The following is a 25,851-nucleotide window of genomic DNA, read 5'->3' as shown; positions in this document are numbered from 1 at the left end:
GTTGAGTATGGTAGTTGAGTAAGAGAAAAGGAAAGGCTAAGACTGAAATAGAAGGGAACAGTGATGTATCTTTTGTGAACCCTGAAATAAGGGAGGCTTATAGGCATGTGAAGAATAATAAATCAATAATATTCACCTGTTTTAGATTAACATCTCCCCCCCGTCCCTTCATCTTAAACTGAAGAAAAAGTTGTAGCTAGCTGTTCAGTCTGGTGTAGATCATGCATATTCCCAAAGTGCTTCAGGAGGCCTGCAAGGCTCAAATCTGGGTAAGTGTACAATAGGTGCTGCTCACTTTCATTCCAGATTTGGCTTTTATTAGGACTTTGAAAAAGAGAGTCAAAAAAGCATATTGAATTTGGTACAAGTGAATGAAAACAAAATCTTAAAATCTGATTTATATTTTAGTCTCATCTAGAAAATACTGTCACAGCAACATCTAGACTGGTATTTGTCCAAATAACTATATAACATGGTCTAGCCAAATTATCAGAGAAGGCAGTGGCACCCCACTCCAGTACTCTTGCCTGGAAAATCCCATGGATGGAGGAGCCTGGTAGGCTGCAGTCCATGGGGTCGCTAAGAGTCAGACACAGCTGAACGACTTCACTTTCACTTTTCACTTCCCACTTTCATGCGTTGGAGAAGGAAATGGCAACCCATTCCAGTATTCTTGCCTGGAGAATCTCAGGGACGGGGGACCCTGGTGGGCTGCCGTCTATGGGGTCGCACAGGGTCTGACATGACTGAAGCGACTTAGCAGCAGCAGCAGCAGCCAAATTACTGGGGCTTTCCTGGTGGCTCAGACGGTAAAGCATCTGCCTGCAATGTGGGAGACCTGTGTTTGATCCCTGGGTTGGGAAGATCCTCTGGGGAAGGAAATGGCAACCCACTCCAGTACTCTTGCCTGGAAAATCTGTGGACGGAGGAGCCTGGTAGGCTACAGTCCATGGGGTTGCAGAGTCAGACACAGCTGAGGCAATTTACCATGTAAAATTAGCCATCACAGTTGAGACTGAATTGAATCTAATAGAGATAAACGGATACTTAAAATGGCTATAATAAAAACCTGTATTACATAAATGCCAAATAGGGAATATTAAAAAGATTAAGTTCCTGAAATTGTAACATGGTTTAGGAGCCGGTAATCCTTGGATAATCCAAGCCATTGCTTCTATTCCTGATTACATACTCTACTAGATTTAACAAGATAGGCAGTCCCAAGATCTTGGGAGTAAAATGAGCTCAGAGATAATGTGTGTACTAGGCTGTAGAAGAATTGATGCCACATCTATTGTAGCATTATTCCTTCTGTATTAACTACGGGTCTGTTCAGTTTTCTTAAAAATGGCGTCAAGGAATAGGTAAAGTTTTAGAAAAGACTCAACGGATGAACACACCTTAGACTTAAAACCGGATGAAACACAGGGGACACTGCTGCCATCTTGTGGTACTGTGCTCCCCTAGTCTACTAATTCTGTATTGTCTCAACTAGTTTGATGAAGTTTGGCCTAAGCATTTTCAACTATAGTTTTTTTGTAAGTCAAGATTTTCTGTATGATCTGAATTTTTGTTTAAGCAGTGAAATGTTTGAAAGTGATCTGTGAAATATTTGATAAGGTTTAAAATTACATTTTTCTAACTTTTTGAATCTTTTAGTTTGATGTTAGGCTTGAAGTTTCTTTCTTTCTTTTTTTTTTTTTTCTTCTCCAATCATATAATTTGTCATCATCCACCATGCTTGGAATCCTGTTCTAAGAAAAGCATTCTAGGCCAAAAATAGATCTGATTGTGGGCAAAGATCCCAAGAGTTCTGTGCTTTGATTCACCTGACTCTTCCCCTTGGTCCTTTGTTGATAGGATCTGGGGTGAGCACCTGGCCCAAGGGCAACCAACCCGTGGGCTCAGAAGTGGAAAAATTAGTCTGGCAGTAAAAACTCTGGCTAGATGGGGACATAGAGAATCTCTTTGGCTTGGTCAGTTACTGTTTTGGGAACATGTAGATCAGAGTACTCACTTTTAGTACTTGAAGGAGAAATGAGAACATACATGGAAACAGAACAGCTGAGTGTTATGGGTGAGGGGAGGAGTAGGGGTCCATGAATTTCTGCTTCTGAAATGGGACAAGGTCTTAGGCCCCTCAAAATGTCTTGGATCCTGAGAGCTATTTTCCTGTAAAGGCTTTGTGCGACCTGGGTGCTGGGTTTTTCTTAGCTTCCTATGGACTTTGATTACTGGGCTAAGATTGCTATTTTCCACAGATATTTTACAGTACCACCCTTCTGTTCCCTACTTCCCTTATTTATGAGACAGCCTTAACAGTTCTCTATTTATTACAGCTTTAAGCATCTAACATTGTCATTGTCTCCTGGGTTGCTATAGCATATTATATTTTTCAAAATGTTTTAATGTGCATTATCTAGTTTCATAAGGAACTCTGGCTTCCCAGGTGGTACAGTGGTAAAGAATCCACCTGCCAATGCAGGAGACGCAAGAGACCTGGGTTTGATCCCTGGGTCAGGAAGATTCCCTGGAGAAGGAAATGGCAACCCACTCCAGTATTCTTGCCTGGAAAATTCCATGGACAGAGGAACCTGACGGGCTACAGTCCATGGGGTTGCAAAGAGTTGGACTGAGCACAAACGCATGATCTAATTTAATAATAAGGATGCTGTTTAGGAGATTATGTGTTTCCATGCCTGCTAATCCAGGAATTCAAGGCGGAAGGCAACACTGGCCAGCGCCCAGGTGAGTCCTGCCACTAGCCCACACTTGTTCTCATTGCTTGCAGCGTTTGTTTCTTGTTTTGTCCAATTTCTTAGAGAATTCTCATCTCTAGCTGGATCCATAATCCCATGTTCGCTTCCAGCTCATTCCCAAGCCTGAAGTTCAGAGCTCCAGCTCGGTTGAGCATCTGTCACATGCCAGGTGCTTTATACGCGTCAGCTTGTAACAGCAACCTTAGGAGTTGCCACCCAGCACCATATACTTACCCGCATTTTATCGATGAGGACATTTTGCAGTTGAGGACAGCTGAGACACACTGAGTCTGAGTAACTTCCCAGATCACACAACCACAGTTGGTGGAGTGAGATTTGATTCTGGGAAAAAGCCAAAGCTACCACATTGCTGGGGAGTTTTCCTGGGCCAGAGACCCTAGGAACAGAGATAGAAATAGGCTTAGGAGTTTTACTTTAAACCTTCTGATAAAACTATTCCAATGATAGGGAATCATGTGGACCCCCCATTTCATCTGCTAATTTGTTTAATCCAGTTTGATGATATCGGAAGAAATGGAGGAGGCATGTTTTCCTTGTTAGGAGAGAGCCTAGTGGGAAGAATGCACAGAACTCTTTGGTTTTCCTGCAAGGCTGTTTTAATTCTAGACTGACTGTAAAGCTCCACATTTACTCAATAGAAGCAAGCAATAGTGAGACCACCTGGCTGAGATGTGGCTCGGAAACCTTCCTTTCAGATGCTGGTGCTGCTGGAGTCAGGAAAGGCAGAGCTGCTGGGAGAAGTGAGCGACTCCAGAAGGGCCAGAGTGTTCCCTTTGCAGCTGCTTTTGGACATTTCACTACCACCACCACCTTGAGAAAGCTATCATGGATGTTGCCTTGCTGGGCCTGCATTGCTGGGTCTTCAGCCTATTGCCCAGTTTCATTTCTTTGTGCATCTTTATGGCTTTGGGGAAAGAACACAGGATGAGAAGCCAGGTTCTCTCACTGGAGGCTTCCAAGCAGTTCATTTCCTGTCAGGGGTAAACATGCAGATACGGGGTGATCCCTGACTCTTCCAGCATTAACATCATGAGATACCTTGTATCCCATGGCAGTCAATGAATGTAGGCTTATGGCTGTTGTTTTCACTTGATGATGGTACCAGTCCATCTGCTTGGTACAGTGGCAGCATTTAGGCAAAAGCATTCATCACAGATGAGATGTTTCTAGCCTTTAACTACCTCACAGCTTGGGCTCAGAAGAATCCTAAGGTCTGTGAATTTACCCTCGCACAGTGAGGGAGCTGGGAAGAGATCACTTCTGAATGAAGGCAGAGGATCCTTTTCTGTCTGGATTGCAAGAATAATGGTGAGGAGAGAGAAGGAGACACACATGTGAGTCACCCTGCCTTTGCAGTCTGTCCTGGAGCCTCTTACTCTATTGATCACTCTCCTCTTCTAAGGTGTCACTCTAATCGACAGCTTGTGCCCCCTTAGAAGTCAGACTTCTTACTAAAGATGCAGACTGGCATTTAAAGTGGGTTTTGTCACACACACCATAAACTTCATTCTGGGCCCCTATCGTAACCATGAGACTACATCTCACACACCTCTAACTAGAGGGGCCATAGTTGACCAAGGGCTCCAGCCACAGTGTTCTGAGGCCCACCTACATTTGTACTGGGGCATGTTTCCTACAGGCTGCTTCCAGCCAATGTCCACTCCTGGGAGACATGGGGTATCTCTGATGTCAGCTTTGGCTCAGGGACTCCACGTTGGCTTGGACGAAGCTCAGTAGTTTAGGATGCTTCCCCCATCCTTCTCTCCTTCACTCCAGAAGACCGTCCAGGAAGGAATAAAGTGGTTGAGGAAAGTGGACATGCTGGAAGGGCTCTATGTAAGCCAAAAGACCCAACTAGAGAATGCATCCCACGAGAGGATATACCAGTCCCCAAACCATTGAAATGCACTGATGAGAGGGACACCAGCATCACTAAGAAGTTGTGCAGGCTGGGGATGATGGAAGGAGAAATGCTTACAAACTGAGCTTGTTAGCATCTGCAGAAGTGATATAGGCCAGGAGGTGGCGCTTACCTGCCAGAAGCCAGGAGGCCATAATTACCTCACTCTTCAAAAGGTAAGGTCGGAGGGCAGTCAGTGGGCTTTATCTGCAGAGGGTTATGGAGAAGGTTAATGGGGTGACGTGTAGATTTGCACCTAGAGGCAAAATGGTTGGCAAAGATGCTGCTTAGCATCTCTTAACGGGATGAGCAGACTTTAAAGGTCCAGATAGTATTTTAGGCTTTGCAGGTCACATGCTCTCTGTCACAGCCGCTCAACTCAGCTGCTGTAGCACAAAAGCAGCCTTAAACAATATGTAAACAATTGTAAAGCTGTCTTTCAATAAAACTTTATTTACAAGAACAAGTGGTTGTCTGGATTTAGCCAGTGGAGCTGTATTTGCTAATCTTTTGCCTATTAAAAAAAAAAAAACAAAAAAAACCCAAACTAAAATTGGATTAAGAGGCTGAGAGCAGTCACTTTAATAAAAAATCATGATCTCATGCTCAGTTCCCAGACTTGAGTCAGTTTTCAGATCTGAAACCCATTGACTGTAGAAGTAGCAGGAGGAGGGACCTTGCAACACTATCACAAGTATATACTGTGGCAGTTGTTCCAGACTTTCCTCAAAAGAATCTGCTCATGGCCATTTAGTTACATGACTATACACTAATACTATTGGACAAAGGTTTGGAGTTGATGCCAATACCTGCAGACCCAAAAGGTGCATCCTGGCCATCCTGTTGGATTGGGGGGCCTTTGAGGGCTAGGTGAAAAATGAAGTCCTGTATAAAGTCCAGCTTAGAGTGGACCCACATGTACAGATTGATGCAGTATCTTCTCCCACCACCGACCCCTCCAACACCATGGGGTCAGCTAACAGGCCTACCTGCACTGGGCCCATTGGACCTGTTGCAACACTGTTTCCTGCTCCAGCCCCACTCACTGCTGGCAGCCTCTGTGTCACTTAGTATGTGGGCCAGAGAAATATCCCTGGGGAACACAAAGAGGCGGTGTACTTCCTTCTTTGAGACATGACTGTCAGGTGTAGTGTTTGTCTTCTGCTTTAAAAGGGGCTGTCCCATAATACCCTTGACCACTAGACTTTTAAAAACATCATTGAAATGGCCTCTTTCTGTCTGCCCATAAGGTTTATTTCCCATCTGAAGCACAAGTATCAGTACTAAGACCTGGAGCATTCTAGCTTACTCCCCTTGTTCTGTCCTGACAGGGTCATTGGTGTAATGGATCAGTGTGATATTCTCTTGGATGTCAGCACTGAAGAGTTCTCAGTCTATAGCATGAAAGAAGGTGGGAGAGTTAACATAACCCCGAGGCAAACTGTCAGTGAGGCAAACTGTCAGTGAACATTGTCTTTATCCTGCCTACAGATCCTCAACCAGCCCTTCTATCTGGAGGCTTACCGAATGTCTGATCCACAGGAATGGAATCCCATACAGCAGAGCATCCAAGCAGGGGCTGTACTTCAGATGCAGCTGGTGTGGAACCAGGGGCCCTCTGGCTGTGTCATGTACTGCACCACCCAGAGGTAATTTTGGGAGAGGGCCTTCTCAACTGGAAGGCCAGCTCTGAGAAAGCACTCTGAAAGGATGGAGTGCTGTCCTTCAGCACACAGTGTATTAAATCGCAGACCTCTGTGGTGCTGTGTCCTCAATAGGAAGAAATCAAGGGTCTGGAAACCAAGAGGTGGAAGCAGGGATGGGCTTGGTTACCGTCATTCTGAAGGACCCACTGTGGAGTTTTGTGCTGCTTTTCCCTGCAACTCGGCTCTAAATAATTGTAGTTTCTGGTCCCTAAAGAGAACACACTCTTGCCAGGGGCACCATAAACGTTCCAGTGATCTATATGGTAAAGCTACTGACGGGACACTGGGAAATTTCTGTGTCCGGGGAGCAGCAGGCAAGAGAGGAGTTGCCGTGCCGGCAGGTCTGATGGACCCTGGTCATCAGGAGGAGGAAGGCTGCTTTCACACGAGGGGAGCGAGGAGGAATGTGTGTGAGACTTGGGTTCAGGTGGGCACCTCCTGAACTCCTTGCCCTGATTTAACTGTGTGAATAGACATGGGCAGCCACCCAGCCTGAGGAGGGTTTGATTATCAAGTGTTCAGACCCCTCAGGAGTAAAGGTTTGGGTCACGCCATCGGGTAAGACACCAGGACCTGCCAAGACGAGAGCTGAGGGCGAAGGGGGTTGTAGAGTGGATAGTGGAGGGCAGGAAGGGGAGATGGTGAGAAAAATGTGGCCTTGGGATCAGCTCTGTGCTCTCAGAGGACAGTAATTTACCCAAATACTTCCTCTTCTCAGTTACCCCTCAAGGAAGGAAAGCCCACAGGTCCATGGGGAACTGCTCCCTGCACCTGTGAGGAGAAGTAGCTCTATATGACACAAGGGTGGCTGGTGGACAGGAGACTTGGTTCCTAGCCCCTCCAGGGAAGTGCTTGCTGCCAAGAACCTCACTGTGCAACTCCATGGTCTCCCAGTGCTCCATCATTAGATGAACTCTCCTGTCCTGTTCAAACATGCAGAGAAAAGACACAGATGAAGTAGTGGAAGAATTGCTACCTGCTCCTGGGATCAGGAAGGCCTCAGATCCTCACACGCTCTGCGACTCCTGAGTTTTTCACTGAATGCTATTTTCCATGTGCTTATCAAATGTGAGCGGTAAGTTTACTAGATTTCTGACAGTCCTTTGAGGCAGCTTGTTTTAACTTCTTTAGACACTTGTACTCTTACCTGGGAACCGTTCCATGGAACCCAATACACACTTTTGTTGGGAAAAAGACACTGCTAAGTCCTGGGGACAAACAGATGGAGAAGACACAGTTCCTGCCCTCAGTGGCTTCATGTTTCTCATGGAGAGACAGTGTGTCACTATGCATAACTTTGTTAAAGAGGGTAATAATTAACCATGACACCAAGTACCAGAGGAACAGAAACTGGGAACCATGGCGCTCACTGCCACGAAGGCAGGTTTGGGAAGAGATGTCTTGAAGGAACTGTCACTGACAGGGAGCCAGAGGAAGGTGAGTAGGAGGGGCTCTTTTGATTTTGAGGCAGAAGGAACACCCATAAGCATTTGCCCTGGATGATAGATTGAGACCTCCTCCACTCTGTTTCATCACTTGGGAATATCAGTTCCACTCTCAGATTCAATTTTATGTCTAAGGGGCACTTTGCAGTGCAGTCTATCTGCCTATACTGTAAATAGTTAGCTTTTCTACATCTCTGATCATTCTAATCTTTGAGAAATGAAGTCTACCGTTCTGATACTAAAGGACTTCCCTATAGCTCAGACGGTAAAGAATTTGCCTGCAATGCAGGAGACCCAGGTTAAACTTCTGGATCAGGAAGATCCTCCGGAGAAGGAAACGGCAACCCACTCCAGTATTCTTGCCTGGGAAATCCCATGGATAGAGGAGCCTGGTGGGCTACAGTCCGTGGGGTCACAAAGAGTTGGACATGATTGAGCGATGAACACTATTACTACTACTATTCTTATCAGTTCAGTTCAGTCACTCAGTTGTGTCCGACTCTTTGCGACCCCATGAACTGCAGCACGCTAGGCCTCCCTGTCCATCACCAACTCCTGGAATTTACCCAAACTCATGTCCTTTGAGTCGGTGGTGCCATCCAACCATCTCATCCTCTGTTTCTCCTCCTGCCCTCAATCTTTCCCAGCATCAGGGTCTTTTCAAATGAGTCAGCTCTTTGCATCAGGTGGACAAACTATTGGAGTTTCAACTTCAACATCCGTCCTTCCAACGAACACCCAGGACTGATCTCCTTTAGAATGGACTGGTTGGATATCCTTGCAGTCCAAGGGACTCTCAAGAGTCTTCTCCAACACCACAGTTCAAAAGCATCAATTCTTCAGCGCTCAGCTTTCTTTATAGTCCAAATCTCACATCCATACATGATACTGGAAAAACCATAGCCTTGACTAGATGGACCTTTGTTGGCAAAGTAATGACTCTGCTTTTTAATATTCTGTCTAGGTTGGTCATAACTGTCCTTCCAAAGAGTAAGCGTCTTTTAATTTCATGGCTGCAGTCACCATCTGCAGTGATTTGGGAGCCCAGAAAAATAAAGTCTGACACTATTTCCACTGTTTCCCCATCTATTTGCTATGAAGTGATGGGGCCAGATGTCATGATCTTTGTTTTCTGAATGTTGAGCTTTAAGCCAACATTTTCACTCTCTTTCACTTTCATCAAGAGGCTCTTTAGTTCTTCTTCACTTTCTGCCATAAGGGTGATGTCATCTGCATATCTGAGGTTATTGATATTTCTCCCGGCAATCTTGATTCCAGCTTGTGCTGCTTCCAGCCCAGCGTTTCTCATGATGTACTCTGCATATAAGTTAAATAAGCAGGGTGACAATATACAGCCTTGACGTACTCCTTTTCCTATGTGGAAACAGTCTTTTGTTCCATGTCCAGTTCTAACTGTTGCTTCCTGACCTGCATACAGGTTTGTCAAGAGGCAGGTCAGGTGGTCTGGTATTCTTATACTAGGCCCAATACTCATACTATTTCATTTGTCTTAAAGCAGGCCTGTTGAACTACTTTCTCTTCAACTCCTTATATAATGCCTATCCAAACACTGGATAACAGTAATATCTATAAAGCTATAGTTATTTTGGTGACTGTTGTTGTTTAGTTGCTAAGTCATGTCTGATTCTTTGCGACCCCATGGACTGCAGTACACTAGGGTTCCCTGTCCTTCCCTCTCTCCTGGAGTTTGCTCAAACTCATGTCCATTGAGTCGATGATACTCTCCAACCATCTCATCCTCTGTTGCCCCTCCTCCTTTTGCCCTCAGTCTTTACCAGCATCAGGTGTTTTTGCAGTAAGTAGGCTCTTTGCATCAGGTGGCCAAAGTACTGAAGCTTCAGCTTCATCATCAGTCCTTCCAGTGAATATTCAGGGTTGATTTCCTTACTGAATACTTATTCTATGCCAGATATGGTACCAATCACTTTCTATATATTAACTCTTAATTTTCATAAGGATACTATGAGGTGGGTATACCCATTTTACTGATACAGTTAACCAAGGCACACCAACTCATTCTCTCTGAGAGTGGTGGTGTATGAACCCAAAGATAACCTCTGGTCTTTGTAGTTCCACATACTCTGAGGGTTTTGTGGCCCAAAAGACATAATGTTTATTCTTCCAGAATATCCCTGAGGTAGGAGAACACATTTATTCCTATCATATAGATGAAGAAATTCAGGCAAACGTTTTCCATAACGAAGTTTAAAGCTAAGTTTCTTAGAAAGGCTTGATTCCAGATCCAGTCTTTCTCTTATGTCCTCAGAGACCCCTTTGGATGGAGAGTCTGAGCCTGCCCAAGCCATGCCTACATTCTCCAGCACTCTAATGTACGTGTATTTGGCAGAAGTCTTTGTTGCTCTAAGGCAGAGTATTTTTACTATCACACCACCTTGCTTATATAAGTACAAAACAATATATAATAAGATCTAATATTTACAGGGCCTAGAGTTGACATTTTCCTTTTTCCTTTTGGAAATTAGTGTCTGTTTACCAATTCCAAACTCCTAATTTATCCCTAATTTAACTCTTAATTCATTCCACTTTGGTAATCATAAATTTGTTTCCATAGTCTGTGAGTCTGTTTTGTAAATAAGTTCGTATGTATCATTTTTTTTTAGATTCCACATATAACTGATATCATATGATATTTTTCTTTCACTGACTTTTCTTAGTATGATAATCTCTAGGTCCATCAGTGTAGCTGCAAATGGCATTATTTCATGCTTTTTATGGCTGAGTAATATTCCATTTCATATATATGTACCACATCTTCTTTATCAGTTTCTCTGTTGATGGACATTTAGGTTGCTTCCGTGTCCTGCCTGTTATAAATAGTGCTACAGTGAACACTGTGAGGCAAGTATCTCTTTGAATTAAGGTCTTCTCTGGATATATGTCCAGGATTGGGATTGCTGGATCATATGGAAGTTCTGTTTTTAGTTTTTTAAGGAGTCTCCATACTGTTCTCCATAGTGGTTATACCAAATTACATTCTTACCAACACTGCCGGAGGGTTCCCTTCTCCACACACTCTCCAGCATTTATTGTTTCTAGATTTTTTAATGACGGCCATTCTGACCGGTGTGAGGTGATACCTCACTGTAGTTTTGATTTGCATTTCTCTAATAATTGGCAGTGTTTAGGCAATGGCACCCCACTCCAGTACTCTTGCCTGGAAAATCCCATGGATGGAGGAGCCCAGTAGGCTATAGTCCATGGGGTCGCTAAGAGTCGGACACGACTGAGCGACTTCTCTTTCACTTTTCACTTTCATGCATTGGAGAAGGAAATGGCAACCCACTCCAGTGCTCTTGCCTGGAGAATCCCAGAGATGGCAGAGCCTGGTGGGCTTCCGTCTATGGGGTCGCACAGAGTCGGACATGACTGAAGCGACTTAGCAGCAGCAGCAGCAGCATCTTTTTACGTTCCTGTTGACCATCTGTATGTCTTCTTTGGAGAAACATCTATTTAGATCTTCTGCCTATTTTTTTATTGTGTTTTTAGAAGAGCTGCATGAGGTGTTTGTATTTTTAGGGATTGATCCTTTGTCGGTTGTATCATTTGCAAATATTTTCTCCCATTCTGTGGGTTGTTGCTTATGATTTCCTTTACTGTGCAAAAGCTTCTAAGTTTAATTAAGTCTTATTTGCTTATTTGTTTTTATTTTCATTAGACGGTGGATCCAAAAAGATACTGCTGCAATTTATGTCAAAGAGTGTTCTGCTTATGTTTTTCTCTTAAGAGCTTTATAGTTATCTGGCCTTACATTGAGGTCTTTACTCCATTTTTAGTTTATTTTTGTGTATGGTGTTAGAGAATGTTCTAATGTCATTCAAATGGTGAGACTAGGAGGTGAGGTAGGGCATTTTGGAAACACTCAAGGACATTTTTGTCAAGATGACTGGGAAATAATCTATTGGTGTTTAGAGAGTGGGAGCCACGAATGCCAGTGTCCTGTGCTGTGTGGATAGTTCCACACACAGGTAATTTTCTTGCATGATTTCTGGTGTTCCCTCTTGCCCTAACATTAAGTATGAAAAAAAAAAAAAAAGGAAAAAAAGGTGGTTTGACTGTAACACAGAGAAAAGGTAGAACCGAGGTACCAGTGGAGTTGGTGCCTGTAATCCTGGCCTTCCAACCATGGAAGCTGAGACTGCAGCCCCAGAGAACCCACTAGTGGCAGCGGAGGCAGACACATGACTTGGGCTTCCTTGGCCATGGCAGTGCCTGCAGCACAAGAAGCTGGGCTGCAGTGGCAGTTGTACATGGGACACTGGCCCACCAGCTGCTGAGGTGCCTATGGCTCCAGCACCCTGGTCTACCCTGCGAACCTGACACCACCACATGGCAGATGCACCCGCCCATCCCCAGCCTGCTGCCACTGTCCGCCCCTCAGTGGTGATGGAGCCTGTGATTCAGGGGATCCTGGATGAAAAGAGGAGCCTACCATCCTGGTGCACAAGGCAGCCACACCAGCAACACTGACCCCAGAGGAACAGATGTGATAAGGAGGGCATAGGGCCACATCTCTGACAGAAGTGGTAGAGAGTGCAAAGTACTGATTCTTGAATATAATTTATCAGAAGCACTGCATGGAAAAGAAACCAAAAACTTATGCTGTAGTGCCACCTACAGGAAAACGAAAGAAAGGCCTTTAATTTCTAATCGGTTGAATTGTTAGAATCTGGCAGAAAGGTGTTGGCTACTTCAGGAATCCCCAACCCCCAGTACTGGTCCATAACCTCTTAGGAGGTGAGCAGTGGATGTGAGCAGTGGGCAAGCGAGTAAAGCTTCATCTGTATTTACAGCTGCAGGAAAACAAGTTCATTGATTCTGCATTATGGTGAGCTATATAATTATTTCATTATACATCACAATGTAATAATAGAAATAAAAGGTGGCAAAGTGGTATAAAGAGTCTGAGTGTCAATGCAAGAGATTCGGGTTTGATCTCTGGGTCAGGAAGATCCCTGGGAATAGGAAATGGCATCCCACTCCAGTATTCTTGCCTGGAAGATTACATAGACAGTGGAGCCCAGCAGGCTACAGTCCACGGGGTTGCAGAGTTGGACATGACTGAGCGACTGAGCACACACACACACAGAAAGTGCACAGTAAATGCTTGAATCATCCTGAAAGCATTCCTGCACCCCTGGCCAATGGAAAATGACCTATGGAACTGGTCCCTAATGCCAAAAAGGTTGGGGACCACTGGGCTACTTCAAATGCACTGGCAGAAGAACTTGCATCAAGCACCATATGACGAACCACAGTAACAACATACCACAAATTGAAAATGACATCTCCAGAAACCAAACTTAACGTCGTAGAATATTGCAGTCACACTGGTAGACAATTCAGTGAAGAAACTCAGTGAGCTAAAAGAAAACTCTGGCAGTTCAATGAGCTTACTAATAAAATTAATGAACAGAAGGAGTATTTCACCATAGACAGTGAAACTTTAACAAAAAAGAACCAAACAAATTCTGGAGCTGAATAACTCAATAAATGAGATTAAGAATGTATTAGACAAAGCATCAGAAATAGAGCAGACCGTATGAAAGAAAGAATTAGTGAGCTTGAGGACAAATCTAGAAATGATACAACTGGAAGAGGAAAGAGAAATGAGATATTTGAGGAAATTCTGTGAGAGTTATCTGACTCTCTTAGGAAGTGTGACATTAGGGTAATGACTATCTCAGAAAGAAAAGCTTGAGAAGGGAGCAGAGAATTTAAATAATACCTGAGAATTTCCCAAACCTGGGGAAGGAACTGGATGTACAAGTCTGTGAAGCTAAGAGAGCATCCAAGACACATGCCAAAAGACCTTCTTCAAGACACATTAAGGCTGTCAAAGTCAGTGACAAAGAATGAATTTTAGAGGGTCCCCTGGTGGCTCACTGGTAAAGAATCCACCTGCCAATGCAAGAGACACGGGTTTGATCCCCAGTCCAGGAAGATCCCACATGGATCAACAAAGCCTGTGCACTACAACTACTAAAGCCTGGTAGTCTAGAGCCTGTGCTCCACCACAGGAAACAACTGCGATGAGAGACCCATACACCACAATGGAGACTAGTGCCTGCAATTAGAGAAAGCACACTGGCAGCAACGAAGACCCAGCACAGCCAAAAATAAATAAAATTATTTTTAAAAAGAATGGATTTTAAAGGCAACTAGGGAAAAAAGGATGGTAACATACAAAGGAACCCCAATTAGGCTTTCAGCAGATTTCTCAGCAGAAACCCTGCAGGCCAGGAGGAAGTGGAATGACATTCTTATAATATTGAGAGATTAAACACTGTTGCCCAAGAATACTCTATACAGTAAAGTTATCATTCATATATAAAGGAGAAATAAACACTTTCCCAGGCAAACAAAAACTGAGGGAGTTCATCACTACTACACTTCCTTATAAGAAATCTTATAAGGAGCTCTTCTACCAGAAAACAGAAAGGCAAAATACATAAAACTTTGAGCAAGGTGATACATAGAACCTAGATAGCATATTCAAAAGCAGAGACATTACTTTGCCAACAAAGGTCCGTCTAGTCAAGGCTATGGTTTTTCCAGTGGTCTTGTATGGTTGTGAGAGTTGGACTGTGAAGAAAGCTGAGCGCCGAAGGATTGATGCTTTTTAACTGTGGTGTTGGAGAAGACTCTTGAGAGTCCCTTGACTACAAGGAGATCCAACCAGTCCATTCTAAAGATCAGTCCTGGGTGTTCTTTGGAAGGACTGATGCTAAAGCTGAAACTCCAGTACTTTGGCCACCTCATGCGAAGAGTTGACTCATTGGAAAAGACTGATGCTGGGAAGGATTGGGGGCAGGAGGAAAAGGGGATGACAGAGAATGAGATGGTTGGATGGCATCACCGACTCGATGGACATGAGTTTGAGTGAACTCCGGGAGTTGGTGATGGACAGGGAGGCCTGGAGTGCTGCAGTTCATGGGGTTGCAAAGAGTCGAACAGGACTGAGCAACTGAACTGAACTGAATACATAGAACCAGAAAATTGCAACTCTCAATAAGATTAGGTTTTAAACACTATTATAGCATAAAGGTTAAGGAGGAGAGCAGAAAAAAACACACACACACAAAACTAGTGTATACTTCAACTTTGTAACAACGTAAAGAGATAATGTGAGACAACAGAAATAAAAAAAAAAGGAAAGGAAAAGGAAGAAGCCTATGTAGGTAAATAAAGATAAGATACTACCAGTAGAAGGATTATTTTACCTATGAGACATTTTATACAAATCTCATGGTGACCAGAAAACAAAAATCTAGAGCAGAGACATGAAACATTAAAAAAAAAAAAAAAAAAAAGAGGAAATTGACAAAAATATCACAGAAAACCACCAAACTAAAATAGCAGACAGAAACAAAAGGAAAAGGAACAATGGAGATATAGAGCAACCAGAAACTAAAGGATAAAATGGCAATATTAAGTCCTCATTTATCAATAATCATCCTAAATGTAAATGGGTTGAATTCACACATTGAAAGACACAGAGTGTTGGATGGATTAAAAAATTAGATGGAAACAATTTTTGGTGGTAAGTGTGCTGTAGGGAGAAGGCGATGGCACCCCACTCCAGTACTCTTGCCTGGAAAATCCCGTGGACGGAGGAGCCCAGTAGGCTGCAGTCCATGGGGTCGCTCAGGGTCGGACAGGACTGAGCTACTTCACTTTCACTTTTCACCTTCATGCATTGGAGAAGGAAATGGCAACCCACTCCAGTATTCTTGCCTGGAGAATCCCAGGGACAGGGGAGCCTGGTGGGCTGCCGTCTATGGGGTCACACAGAGTCGGACACGACTGAGGCGACTTAGTAGCAGCAGTGCTGTAGGGTATACAGACAGAAGTGGAACACATAATATAAACCAGCGTTACCTCAAAAGATAAACCTAACAAGACAAAACCAGAGGGAGGAGCTCAGAAGTTCAACTTTATTAGGCTCCTACTTCTCTGTGATTGCCTCAATTTTTGGTTTGCTAGGATTTCACCTTAAAAAGTTGACTGAAACAAAAAATTCAAAAGAGATTATTCAAAATTCACAGAATGAAATGTAAAAGTAATAATTAAACTTTCAAGGCACTTTTTAAAGGAAAGTTTGTTAACTCACATCTGAAATTATTAAAGCTTAAAATTGCAGTAAGACTTCTGGACATCCTATATGTTATAAAAAGGCGTTCTAGATCTGACGTAGTGGAGAACTATTCACCTGCGTTTCACACCTACTTAGAAAGAGCAGCCAATTGAAAACGTCCATTCATGAAAGTAGGACCCAACGTTGCGTGGAGATCAGTGTCTGAAAGCCTGCTCACCGTGACCTCCATCCTGGGGTTGAGAGCGCTGCTCTGGCGCTTGCTTACCAAGGCAAGTTTGGGGGCTTCTCTCAGCCTCGGTTACCTTTTACGTGTTAAAGAAGCGCGGGAAAGCGGTCTCTCTGGACAGCCCTGGGGACCAGATGAGAAGCACAGGGCTCACTGGAGGACCCGACACAAACCGCCAGGCCTCTATTCCCCAGACCCGCCTTCACCTTTGTCCCTCCCAGTTACGCAACAATGTAGGCACACGGGATGGGGGGGGGGGGTAGGGGGTGGGCGACAGGTGGCCTCCGTGCCCTCCTCTGAGGCACCAAGGGGTCCCGCTGCACCGCACGGGGCACTGTGTAGGGGCGAGTCTGCCCTGCCGGCAGTGCCCCTAACCCGCTTAACCCGCGCCCCCGGCTGTCCCCCATGCGCCCGGGGAACCAAGGCCAAGTGCAGGCTACACCCGGGCTGTGGCGCCGGGCGGGGCAGCGGCGGGACCTTTCCGGAACTTTCCGGGGGTGGGGGGAGGCTCGCTCTCCCCGCCTCCAGCCTCCGCCCGGGGACCGCACGGGCCCCAGCAGAGGCCGCGAGCCCTTGCAGGAAGCGGCAGCTTTTACTGCGCCAACGCTGTGGCCCGAGGCTCCACGCACCTCTGGGTAAGAGGCATCCCGCGGCCGGTATGAGGCACTTGGCCAGGGAAAAGGGACCCGGCGGGAGAGAGGTCACCCCTAAAGCCGATTGTTAACCCAGCTCTGTCCCGCATCTGGGACAGCGCAGCCCCTGTGCATCGCGTTCCATTTCGCTTCCCACTTTTTTTCTCCACCCGCGGCATCCACAGCTCTTGCAGCCCCTGCTAGAACCCGGGTCTTGCGACGTGCTGGAGTCGTGGAGCTGCTGCCCTGCGAGGGGAGGTTGAAAACCAATGTATCCGTGGTCTTGTGTATGGGAATTTCTTGGTACCCTGGTGTGTAGGAATTTCTGGCATCTTTCACTTGTTGATTGTGTCACTCCGGCGTGGTCCCAGTGCGCAAGGGGTTCTCAGCCCCCGGGGGTAGGAGGTGACGTCTGCTGGTCTGCCCACAGTAGGGCGCGTTTATCCACACAGCCTGTGGGATGGAGGGGCGGGGGCTCAAGAAGTATCCTTCAGCTATGGCTGGAACCAGCCGTGGAGAGAGCATTTAGGGCCTGTGCTAAACAGGAACTGGTGGAAAGGGTTCTCTGGTGAAATTGGGGTGCTTTCCTTTCTCTTCGTTTCTCTCTTTTAATAATAAAAATCCCAACCTAGCCTCTTACTCAAAAACACAGGGAGCAGAGCTCTGGATTTGCCTGGGCTCCCCATTGCTGTGGTGTAGGGTTCTGACCCATTTTTGTGCCATGTACCACTTTGGCAGTTTTGGGGAGACTAAGGACCACTTTTAGGTTCAGTGCTTTTGAAGGTGTAAAATAAAAGGCAGAGTGTTATAAGGGAAACCTATTCCAAATCACTTGTCCAAATATTAAGAGAATTGATGTAGTAGTATATATGCCTTTTAAAAATAATGCATTAAGTAATATCATCTAGCAGTGGATCTAATAGCTATCATAATTTTGAAATAGTAACAAACATAAATAATATTTCAAGATTTGGGTAATACCTGTAATATAAGAAAATATCTGTGATTTCTATTGGTGATAAAGTCATAGGTACTGCATGTATCTGCTGGGGTTTGTTGCCTGAGAAGAAAGAAGTGTTTGTTACTCAGTTGTGTTAGACTCTTTGCAATGCCATGGACTGTAGCCTGCCTGGCTCCTCTGTCCATGGGATTCTTCAGGCAAGAATGCTGGAGTAGGTAGCTATTCCCTTCTCCAAGGGATCATCCCCACTGAGGGATCAAACCCAGGTCTTCTGCATTGCAGGTAGATTCTTTACCATCTGAGCCACTGTATAAAATTCAAGAAAGTGCTAAATTTCAGTTAGAAATTAGTGAAGATGTAAATGTTTATTTTCTACCCAAGTTCCTGGTTAAGTGGAAGGTCCTGCCCAGGAAGTCAGGTCACATGACTTCTGATCTTGATGCTTCCACTAACTAGCAGCATGAGCTTGTCTTTTGGACTTCTTTTCACCTTGACTTCTTCATTGTACCGTGGAGATAATCATACCTTCCCCTGTATTTAAGGTGTCCAGTGCTATACCTGGCACAAGGGAGTGAAATAAGTACTGTCTGCTAGAACTTGTGTCCCTCTCTGGACTCCAAGCCATTGCCATTATGTCCCCAGTCCTGGTACATAGAATGTGGTGGTGGTTCAGTTGCTGAGTCGAGTCCACCTCTTGCCATCCTATGGAATGTAGCCCTCCAGGCTCTTCTGTCCATGGGATTTCCCAGGCAAGATTACTGGTATGGGTAGCCATTTCCTTCTCCAAAAATTAGTCAATAAATATTTTTTGAATGAATAAGTACATTGGAAATTATTGCTTGTAACTACAACTAAAACACTCAGAATTTATCCAGGGGACAGCTGCTGGTTTGTGAAATGACTCTGCTTAAAATAATTTGGGTTTCTTTTTCCTAGTGGCTGAACACATCTGGAGCTGGAATGCTTGAAATGTCAGTCAGGGCCCTTGGGTCTATGTGGGTCTTTGTGTGGGTCTTTGTGACTAGTGTTCTGCCAGAGAAAATGAAATTTGATGTTTATAGGAAACTAGAACTCTTTTGCAGAACAGTTTCTCCTCCATCTTACATGTGTCTAGGCTCGTTAATTTGATGTGATGTAACACAGGAAGTTGTCTTATAGGGAGTGGAGACTGACCCATGATGAGGCATTTCTGGGCCCAGTGGCACATTTCTCTTTCCTCTTTTCTTTTCACCTTCCCCTGCCCCATTGAATATTACCTGACTCCTCTATGACCCTTAAAGATTTGATAAATAGGAGCAGTAGATGGAAGTTGCTACAGGCTGGCCAGATTAGACCTAAAGCCAGCTAGCTGCTTCTTAATGCCCGACCTTAAAAGTCTATGTAATCCAATAAATGTGGATGTTAATAGGAAGAAGAAAATCAGACTCAGCCAGGGACCCCTGTGATTTACTTTGTAAAATTGCTAAGTTGGGGTGGAAAGATGGGGAGATAACTTTGTAAAGAACAGTAAATTTAGAGCACGCTGGGGCTCTCTATGGCCGCAACTTCGGAAGGGGCAAATACTGGTATTATGGACTGAATTGCATCCCCTCAAAAATTCGTATGTTGAAATCCTAATCCCCATAGCTTAGAATCTGACTATTCAGAGAGAGGGCCTTTAAAAAGGGAATTAAGGTTAAATGAGATCATAAGGGTAGGACCCTAATCCATTATGACTAGTGTCTGTATGAAAAAAGAAAAAGACACCAGGGGTGCATGTAGAGACAAGACCACACGAGGACGTAAGGAGGCCCAGGCCTAGGAGAGAGGCCTCAGGAGAAACTATACATGCTGACACCTTGGTTTTGGACTTGCAGCTTCTAGAATAGTAAGAAAGAAATTTCTGCTGTTTGAGCAACCCAGTTTGTGGTATCTTGTTGTGAAAGCCTGAGCAGAATACTATACAGGCTGAGGAATGTTAGATGGAATAATGAGCTCTTTTTTCCTTCCAAGCTCTTTCTTGAAGGTTACACTGACCTTCAAGGCTCTGTGTTCCAAATGATGTTGCTAAAAGATGGAGGAGGAAGGCTCAGATCAAATAAGTTTTGTTTTGCCGAGCCACTGACATTTCTGGTTCAATTTTTGCTATAGGATAGCCTGATGAGGCAGACTAATTAAATCTGGACTTTGCCTTTGAAAACAAAAGCTTAAGCATCTGACCCTTTGGTTCTGCAGATCCATGGGATGAACCCTCTGTGCCACATGTCTGGTTGCCTGAGTGGGGTTGACTCTCAGGGTAACTAGGAATATCAAAGTGAAAAGAGTTGGTTAATATATCAAAATATTATACTGCTCCTTTTACATAGGGCCCCAAGGGACCCTGACCTTGAATTTCTAGCTTCCAGAACTGTTAGAACATAAATTTCTGTCGTTTAGCCTTTTTTTCTTTTTTTCTTGTTTGGTTTCGTTTTTAAGGGCAGCTCTAGCAAGTAAATGAATCTGGGCACTCTAAGTCATGATCCCAGAAGGTCCTTCAGTTTCTCTTAGGACCCCTCTCCCTTACCTACCCAAGAGAATCTCATATGCTCTTTCTAGAGATACTCTGTATTGTCCCTTGGATCCTGTCTGAGGTTGTTAAGACCTTCTTCCCCTTCATGATCCTGAAAGTTAAGAAAAAACAGAACTTGACATTTTAAGCAAATCACCAGCCTAGTCACTGAGCCATGTACAGAGCAGATGCTTTATAATTGCGTGGTGGGTGATGGGTTGATGCTGCCGGTGATGATTCTTAAGGACCATGGGGTAATTCCTTTCTAATCATAATGATTTTCCAAGTTTTGACCCTAGCTTGGTCCTCAGGGAGCTTTCATTTCATGCAGCAAGCTCAGGCCCTATCTACAGTAATGGAGAGGAGATACCTCTGTTTTTATCCTGGGACCAGTCTCTGACTTCTGGGGCCTATGGTGATTTCACTCGATGTACTTTCTCTTTTCCTTGGCAGTTTGCTTTAAGGCAGCCCATGATAATGGGTTTAAATAATCACCTTGCTTACAGTACAGAATGTGAGAGCATCCCAAGGAGGTTCTGGGTTTAGTAGATGTGGTTTTGCGTTTCTGTGAGCCTGTGAATGGTGCTCAAGGTGGAGGACTAGACAACTGGGTTTGGACAGTAATCATGAGCCTTTCAAGGTCTAGGTGGTCAAATCTAAGCTTGTTTTGAGTCACAGAGAAGGAGGGGCCTTTAAAGTCAGCTGGACACAGTGACTTATTTTACACCTGGAAATGGACTCAAAGTGGTTGTGACTTGCCCATGGCTCCACAATGTCTGTTTCCTTACTTATAAAACAGGGATAATAATACCAACCTCTCAGGTTGTTGTGAGAAATTACGTGAAAAACGTAGCCTGTCCTGTCACATAGAAAACCTTCGGTGATTTTTTTTTTCTGGTGTTTTCCTTGTGTCTGGGATAGTGCACAGTGACTCCCAGTGAATCATCGTCAGACTTGGGGGAACAGAAAGGGAGATATGGTTCCCATTCTGATTATGTTCAAGCCCTGGCAACAAACCCTTGTCATTCTTTGCTGCAATAATTCAGAGCCCAATCTGTTTAAAGAGTTAGTAGAACAAGTATTCCCATTTAAGTATCTGCTTGTGAACCTGTTTCCCTTTCCCCCTCATTTAGTGGGTCACAATGTTTAGAGAAGGAAGGGACCTTTGAACCTATGCAATTCAATCCTTTATTCCGTTGTTGAAGAAAACATGACCCAGAATAGTTAAGGACAAGCTCTACCTGGCACTACCTGGAAGGTGGATTTGGGTCTCTGACTGCTGACATGTCCTCATACAAGGCTTATGCAGTAATGGGGAACTGTGTCATTTATCTAGATGCAGGGAAGACATGAGCTTGAGGAACCTGGCACACCTGTTACCTGGCACCCCCTTGTTCTGTCCTAACCGTTAAAGGATTGAATTTGGCATCTCTTCAATCACATTCAAAGAACACTTGTATAACTTATATTTAAAGAGTCTCTTCTCATTGTGTTAAGACCTCACATGCTGGATTCCAGGCAACAGTATGCCTGACAAATTGGCCAGTCCCTATTTATAATCAAACTCCATTCCTCAGAGTCTTCTTGTATGTGAAACTCTGAGTGGGAATCACAACACTCCTGAGGCTGATGCATACTTTTATTGTGATCACTGAGTGGGTTCAGGAGATCAAGGCAAAGCTGGATCCTTGCTGTGTGACTGGAAGCAAATTAATTCTATGTTAGGCTCCCCCTCCCCTGTGTGTCTTGTTCTACAGTCTCAGGATGGACATGCACAGGCTTGTGCACATGTTGAAACCTTCAGTATACTTATTTGACTGAAGGCCAACTGTGAATGGTGGGGTTAAAGGGGAGCTAAATTGTGATGCTTTATGCACTAGAACTTAAGCGGTCAAGCTCCCATTGGCTAAAGCAAGCAAGGAAACAAGACACTTCCCCCCATATAATTCATTCAAAACCTGAAATTTTTCAGTTGCAATAATCCGATTGACTGACATTTTCCCCTTTTCTGGAGCTGCAATGTGAGCTAATTTCCCTCCCATGAACAGAGTTTCTGTTTTCTGCTTAGTTAATGTATGGTTTGGGGAAATCGTCAGTCCTTCCCTATTATAAGGCTTTCTGACTGTAAAATGTATGCTGCTGCTAAGTCACTTCAGTTGTGTCCGACTCTGTGTGACCCCATAGACGGCAGCCACCAGGCTCCCCCATCCCTGGGATTCTCCAGGCAAGAACACTGGAGTGGGTTGCCATTTCCTTCTCCAATGCATGAAAGTGAAAAGTGAAAGTGAAGTTGCTCAGTCGTGTCCGACTCTTAGCGACCCCATGGACTGCAGCCCACCAGGCTCCTCCATCCATGGGATTTTCCAGGCAAGAGTACTGGAGTGGGGTGCCATTGCCTTCTCTGGGAAAATGTATATAGGCTAGGAAAACTTGTAGGAAACTTCTCAGCAGCAAAGGGAGCCAGTGTTTCATTGCTGCGTCCTCATTAGTAACTCTTAATCAGCAATTCTTTAAAGAAAATTCCTATAGTTCCCTCCTAAAGAGTTAGGGAACCAAAGAACCCCAATGTGATTCTAAGCCCTGAATCATCAAGGAGCTGTGTGGAATTGTTTCCTGGATCTATTTGCTCCTGGTCCACTCCTAGAGCACTAGTCTCACAGCTTAATGTTTAAACAAACATTTGGCATTGCAACAGCTCTAGAGGTAGAGTTCTGACATGGCCCTGCAGGCCTAAATGAAGGTTGCTCCATTTTCTTTATTTGTTAAAATAGTAATCCAGTTCCTGAACACACAGGCGATGTCATTACTCAAGGGGAGGTGAGCCAAGAGGAAGGGTGCTGCTTGTGTAATACCTCCATGGGCTTCACTCCTTTGGTTCTCAAGGTTCTCAGAGGGTGTGGTTTCTTTCTCTCCCCTGGTGCTTTGGACCTTTGCTGCACTTTGCTGCACTTACACCCGCTCTTCCATATAGCCACCCAGAGCAAGGTCCCATTTCACATCCTTCCTTCTTTATCCCTTGTGCATAATTTGTCACAAAAATGGCTTCAATATTGGTTTTGCATTCACACCTTTATCTCTCTTCTCATGTCTATTCCAAACCCTGGCTGGTTCCTAAATTTCTGAATCAGCTGCTGAACGACCTTCATATCCCTGGTCTTACTCATCCCGGTGTGTCGTAGCACAGTGCCTGGCACATAGTGAACACTCAAAAATGCTGAATTCATCTATTGCCTAAGTCATCCTCTCAACTCCCCCGTGGGGGTCTTCTTCAGTTTCCTTAAGAACTTCCAAGGGCTCTCATTGCCTTTAGCAGGACCACAGCTCACACACAGCCAGGGCTGAGCGGTAACAAATACGAATCTTGGCTATGTGGGGCTGGGTGAGCTTTAACTTCGTTCAGGGTGTAGATTGTCAGTGACCAATCTATAGATGGGCAGTTCCAGCTGAGAGCTGACATGAGAGAATGTGGGCTTAGTGTTGTCAGAGAGGCCAGCGATCTGGAATTTTGAAGTTGTGTGCGTGCTCCTTTCAGTCGTGTCCGACTCTTTGTAACCCTATAGACTGTAGCCCTCCAGGCTCCTCTGTCCATGGAATTCTCCAGGCAACACTGGAGTGGGTTGCCATGCCCTCCTCCAGGGGATCTTCCCAACCCAGGGACTGAACCTGTGTCTTTTATGTCTCCTGCATTGGCAGGTTGGAGAAGGCAATGGCACCCCACTCCAGTACTCTTGCCTGGAAAATCCCATGGATGGAGGAGCCTGGGAGGCTGCAGTCCATGGGGTCGCTGAGGGTCGGACACGACTGAGCGACTTCACTTTCACTTTTCACTTTCCTGCATTGGAGAAGGAAATGGCAACCCACTCCAGTGTTCTTGCCTGGAGAATCTCAAGGACGGGGGAGCCTGGTGGGGTGCTGTCTGTGGGGTCGAAGAGTCGGACACGACTGAAACAACTTAGCAGCAGCAGCATTGGCAGGTGGGTTCTTTACCAGTAGCGCCACCTGGCATATTCAAATTTTTAATGTTGGGTTAGTAATGTTCTCACATTACTAATTCAGAATTTAGGCAGAATTTGTGAGTCAAACAAAACACAGCTCTGGTCTGCATTGGGCCTGCAAGTTGCTTCTTTGTGACCCTTAGATTAGATGACTATTGTTTAGGATTAAGCTTCCAACCCCAAACTTTACTTACGTATGCCCACCCAGTGTTCTTTCTCCCTTTTCCCAGCGGACTCTGGTTTAGACTCCCTTCCTCCTTGCCCACAGTTGTGCCATGCTTATTCTAGGTGATTCTGTTTCCTAAATCTCTTAACTGTCCCAGACTAGCTCAGACAGGCCCTTGCCTAGACTTCCCTGTTTCTGCCCAAACAATTCCTCTGTCTTCAGCTGCCTAGATATCAACTTTGGCTTTTGTTTTCCTGAAGGGGCCCTTCCTACCTCTCATTCAATCATTCTCTTTCCCTTTTCTCTGTCTTATCTAAATTTTTATTTGTATTTCTAATACTAACACTGTATTAGGCCCTTATCATTACACCTGGACCTCTGCACTAGTCTCCTGACTTCCAGACCTGGTTTTGCCTCTCCTTCGATTTAATTTCTCCCTGACACTAGATTCATTTTCTCAATGCTGCCTCCTCTGTTCTATCACTTCTTAAAACTTTTTTTTTGTTTTTCAGTATAAAGCCTCAGTTGCCTAGCATGGCCCTTTATAATTGGACTGTGGTGTTTCCTTATTATCTACTCCTCTCAATGTCAGTCAATTCTGGTTGGCCTTCCCAGCTTATTAGTCACGGTCTTGGGAAATACTTGGCATGCTCAAGGCTGTTAAGAGGGTTTAATGAAACAACTGTTTACAAAGGTGTGGGCAGGGTTAAGGGGAACCAGCAAGAGTAGTGAAGCAAATGTATTGATTTGGGGCATGAGGAAGCAAGCAGAGGGAGTGATTACTGGCACCTTGAGAAAAAGCTGTAGCTGAGGAGAGGGCCACCCCACAAGAGCCAAGGTCTTTGGCTAGAGCAATCCAGTATTGCTGAGCTGAAGCTTGGTTGGGAGGGGTCCGGGCAACAAATATACTAATTTCATTCTTTTCCCATCCTCTAATCTACTGGTGCCTCCCACTGACTGAATCCAACTGGAAGCCAGAGGACCAGGGAGGCCAGCTGATGCCCATCTCACAGTTTGGCTCTCAGAGCTTGGAGAGAGCAGAGAAGGCTGGGGAGAGGCCTGGAGGGTGGTATCCCACTCTTTTACTTACTTACGCTGTTCCATCCCCTTGGTGTACCCTTGCGTAGCATCTCCACTTGTCCAAATGCTGCTAGTCTTTTATCTCTTGCTCAGATCATGTCTGTTTCACCAAACTGTCATTGGTTATTTCTCTCCTCAAAACACCAGAGGTGTTTAGCTCCTACTGATTACATTGCATTTTGCTTCTTCAAGTTAAGTCTAAGAACTGGGATATAAACCCAGAGGTTTGGAAGCCAACCCCAACTTTCCTCCCCACTGATCCAGAGATGATGTAGGTGGTGAAAAATACAGATGCC

At 44.8% G+C, this 25,851-nt stretch overlaps 1 protein-coding gene and 1 long non-coding RNA gene across 3 annotated transcripts in view; one reads left to right on the top strand and one right to left on the bottom strand.

Moving 5' to 3' along the window:
- Nucleotides 1–6,176: 6,176 nt before the first annotated feature.
- SQOR (sulfide quinone oxidoreductase) overlaps nt 6,177–25,851 on the top strand; it is a 64,407-nt gene continuing 44,732 nt past the window's right edge. The window contains exons 1-2 of one of the 2 annotated variants that reach the window (XM_015473181.3): nt 6,177–6,329; nt 7,326–7,461. The gene's annotated coding sequence lies outside the window, so the exon portion shown is untranslated. 2 annotated transcript variants of the gene reach the window in all.
- On the bottom strand, nt 15,787–16,663 carry LOC132346378 (uncharacterized). Its single transcript, XR_009496218.1, has 2 exons — nt 15,984–16,663; nt 15,787–15,877 (listed from the first exon to the last, which is right to left on the bottom strand). It is a non-coding gene; the product is annotated as an uncharacterized lncRNA (long non-coding RNA).

Source organism: Bos taurus, chromosome 10, assembly GCF_002263795.3.
Source record: "Bos taurus isolate L1 Dominette 01449 registration number 42190680 breed Hereford chromosome 10, ARS-UCD2.0, whole genome shotgun sequence".
NCBI classification, from domain to species: Eukaryota; Metazoa; Chordata; class Mammalia; order Artiodactyla; family Bovidae; genus Bos; species Bos taurus.
The sequence above is the reverse complement of the archived record's forward strand: the minus strand, read 5'-3'. Positions and strand labels throughout refer to the sequence as shown.